Source organism: Echinops telfairi, unplaced genomic scaffold, assembly GCF_000313985.2.
Source record: "Echinops telfairi isolate 266 unplaced genomic scaffold, ASM31398v2 ScPeMD7_7467;HRSCAF=8505_1, whole genome shotgun sequence".
Lineage (NCBI taxonomy): Eukaryota > Metazoa > Chordata > Mammalia > Afrosoricida > Tenrecidae > Echinops > Echinops telfairi.
Genome location: NW_022111368.1, coordinates 4499812 through 4504154, shown reverse-complemented (window position 1 = coordinate 4504154; position 4343 = coordinate 4499812). Strand labels below are relative to the sequence as shown.

Here is a 4343-nt window from a genome sequence, read left to right as displayed (position 1 = left end):
GCAGCACTTACAAATGGCACCACCACATCTCTTCTCACTGCATGAAAATGAAGAGTAGTTGTAAAAAAGGGTGGGGAAAATGAGGAGCTGATGCCAGGGGCTTATGTGGAGAGCAAATATTTTGAGAATGATGAGGGTAATGAATGTACAAATGTGCTTTATACAATTTATGTATGTATGGATTGTGATAAGAATTGTATGTGCCCCCAATAAAATGATTAAAAAAAAAGAAATGTGTGCATTCTAGCTCTCATTGTGTTACCATGCTGGTCTTTCTTTAAAATGACCAGTAGTTTTAGACACATCAATCTGACAGTTATAGGGATATGACAAGTACTAATAGTTGGTTTTATAGCTGTTTGTTATTGTGTACATTAAACCACAATTTTGAAGTGCATTGCCTTCCAAGTCATTCTATTAAATCATACTGCTTTCCAGTTTCAGCTGTGCTGTATGTTTAGATGACCTTGGATAAAGACCTTGATATTTATTCATTCATTTATATTTTCATTATACATTTATCTTATTTATTTATATTGGCATTTCATGTAAAGGTTCTCTTTCCTTTGATTTCCATTTTAATAGTTAATTCCTGAAGAGCTTTAGAAAATACAAAACATCTTTACTAAATTCCTATAATTCCTTCTGTACAAAAGAAAATGGACAATGTGCCACAATAAAATAAAATAGAAAATGCTACTCGTGAATGTATTAGCTTGATTGGTGGACAAACATTGTTTACTTTTAACTATCCCTGAACATTTCTTCATTGGATATACAGAATGTATTTGTATATATCAGTCAAGTGGACATATCATGCATAAAAATACAATTTAACAGGATTTTATTGTATATTAACTTAAAACAAATACTTTGCTGCATGGCATTAGGTTGGCCAGTAGCCCTGTCACATAAAGACAAGCAAGTCCCAATTCTGTGCTATTCATAAACAAAAAAAACAAAAACCAGCTTTTAAAAAATGTTTAATGTGTAACAGCTGAATTTGGACATAATTCTCATATTATCCAGTTCCCCCATTCAGTGTAAAACTTAATGGAATTAGTGTGATGACAGACTTATAAAGTTGTCATCATAATCAATGTAATAGTTTTATTATTTCAAAAAGAAATTACATATCCACTGAAAGGTATGCCTCATTCCCTACATCACAATCAGCCCTAGACAATCCCTAATACACCTTCTGTCTCTGTTCACCTACTTTGAACATACTATAAGCATGAAATAATATACTATGTGGTCTTTTCTGAACGGGCTTTTACACAGCATGATGTTTTCAATGCCTGTCTACATTATAGCATGTATTGATAGTTTCTTTCTTTACCAAGTGTTTTACTCTGGGTAGCCTTGAAAAACAAATCCATGGACACACATATGTATATAAGAAAGATATTTATATACAAGAGCAATTAAACATTGAGAAAACAGCCCAGTCCAGATCAAGTCCATAAGTCCGATATTAGTCCGTATGCCCAATACCAATCTATAAAGTCCTCTTCACACTCACGAAACACACGCAACGATGCCGAATGTAGAAGATCACAGGCCAGTGGGTAGACTTTCTTTGGATCCCGGGGCACTGGAAACATCGTAGCGCTGGCAGGGGTCTCTGTATCAGCGTGGTTCCATGTGTCTTGTCAGTTGCCATTTCTCCAAGGGTGTGAGCAGAGTTTCCCACCTCCAAGGAGGAATAACGGATTTCCCAGAATTCTCAGGAGAAGACCATGCCCACACAGAGGTCTCACTGGCTATCTCAAGATTGACAGGTTAGACACCACCCCTACACACTTATTCCTCAAATTGACACCAGATTAGGTGACTACCACTCCAAATAATATTCCATTGTATGGGACTCTCACATAGGTTTACTTTGCATAGTAGATGGACATTTGGCTTCTTTTCACTTTGGGTTATATTCAATACTGTTTCTATGACTATTCTTAGACAAAATGGTTATGCACATATATTTTCATTTCCCTTGGTTATTTAGGTAAAGGAAAGGGATTGCCTTAGATTTCACTGTAAACTCTAAATTTAAACTGTAGCTATAAATGGCTGAACTATTTTTCTTTCCAACAGTGCATGCTACGGACATTCCAATTTCTTAACATCTTTGCTAAGACTTTCAATTATTTATATTTTTATTCTGACCATATTATAGTAGGTGTGACATGGTAGCTCATTCTGATTTGATTTTCACTTCCATGATGGCTAATGACACTAAGCATCTTTTCATGAACTTACATTGACCATATATATATCTGTTTTGTAGAAAATATCTACTACTATTCTTTACCTATTTTAATTTAAATATTTATCTTGTCATTAGTTTGTAAATAGTCTTTATATATCCTAGATACAAGTCTCTTGTCCAATATAAGATTTTCAGATATTTTTGTCCTATTTTATGGATTCTCCTCTTCTCTTTCTTTTTGGTATCCTCTGAACATGTTTGTGTTTAACTTTGATGAAATCCCATTTATCTATTTGTTGTTTGATTTCCAATACTTTGGTGTCAAATTTGAGCTGCAAAGACTGAACATGTATTTTCACCTAGAGCATTGCCTTTTATTTGTGTAATGTCTTTTTTCTTTTAAAGTCTATTGTTTACCTAATATTCGTATTTTCATTCCATCATTCATGTTTACATGTTGGTGTGTCTTTTCCGGTCTTATTTTCAAACTATTACTAATCTGTTTCTAAAATGTGCCTTGTGTACAATCCACAAAACGAGTTAAGAAGTTGGTAACTTCTTGTCCCAAGACTAGTATATTCCAGAGTGAGCAAGGGGCCTGGGCTGTGGCTTCCTTGTTTGTGTGTTTCTGGTGGTGGCCGCCTATGCTTGAAGGTGGCTGACAAGTGGTTCTGAACACCATCCCCAATCACTGTGAGCGTTAGCACTATCATGAGCATATTACATCAACTTCCTTAAGGAAGGCTTGTCTCCTAGTGACTCTTATCATAAAAGCTAACAAATCCATTTCATTTGTTTACAAAACAAATTGTAAACACTCACCTTCATGCAGTCATCGGAGAGACCCTACTGGCCCAAGGAGAAATGTTCCTTTGAGTTTCTGATGCTATAAATGTTCACTAGAGCTGGAAGCCTCATTAGACAGGCATGATCATCCAGACACAAGAGGATTCTTCTGACCCACACGCTGGGGGCCATTGCGTCATCCTTGTTTATGGTTCTTTCCCCAAACCAACAGCATATAAAGTGTGTGTCTATAGTTTCTTTGCTTTTCCATATATATGTTTCTTCTCATGTTGTCATAAGATTACATGGATGCTTAAATCGATTATATCATTTCTAATTTCCAGCAGATACGAGAAAATAAAACACTAGCTGGTATTCCTAATGTAATTCATAGACTGGTTTCCAAGCAAATCAGGTCCACCCCCCCATTTCATTCTCACTCTGATCTAATGTCTACACTTTTTCTTGGATAGAGGAGGCCACAGGGATTTATGTTTAATTTGAATTTTCCTTTTTTAATTGAAACCACAGCCCATGTCGCTATAAGATGAAAGAAAACAATTTTTTGATGGTTTCATTGTATACTTTTCTACAATGTTCAACAGTATGTATTCATATAGGCAATTGAATTTAATTGACTTTTATGAGAAAGTAATAAAACACAGAAACACATTAAAACAAGATTGAGTTTTTAAAAACTTATGTTGTGACCTTTCAGTATTTAATTTTTACTGAAAAATTGTTTAATTGGTCACCCCCTATGGTCATTTTTTTTGGTAGGTTCATACCATTTCATGTTTTATTTATTTACTTAAGCGTTTATTTCTAAGTAAACCATCTTCAGTACCTATAATGCCTTTGTGGAATATAAAAGTCATTTTGTATCAACTTAATTGTAATTTTGGTTTCCTTGCTACCGTGGTAATCTGCTGTGGGCAAATAACACATATAAAAAACCTTTCTATTCACATCGTTTGAGTTCCTGATTTATGAAAATTTGACCGAGCCTGCACTACAGTATTTATTTATAAGGAAAGTTCCTAATTTTATCTCAATAAAGCTAAGATAGAACAAGATTTTAAAAATCCTATAACACCATGAATGGAAAGAATGCTACTATTTTTAACAAATTTCTATAATACTACACTCCTTGTAAAAAGAAGCTTTGGCTTAGGAAAAATTATATGTATATATATACAGTGAACCCTCGTTTATCGCGGTTAATTGGTTCTAGACCCTACCGTGATAAATGAAATTCCGCGAAGTAGGATTCCTTGTCATGATGCGCTTTGCTTCCTTGTTGAAAGTGAAAGTAGCCGTAGCACGGATGTTTTTTTCCTCTTTA

The 4343-nt window shown here is 34.6% G+C and overlaps 1 protein-coding gene across 1 annotated transcript in view; it reads left to right on the top strand.

The window, feature by feature from the left end:
* Positions 1-4343, top strand: part of NALF1 (NALCN channel auxiliary factor 1) — a gene marked incomplete at its 5' end in the record, with an annotated part of 791674 nt that overhangs the window by 53678 nt on the left and 733653 nt on the right. The gene's annotated exons all lie outside the window — the stretch shown is intronic.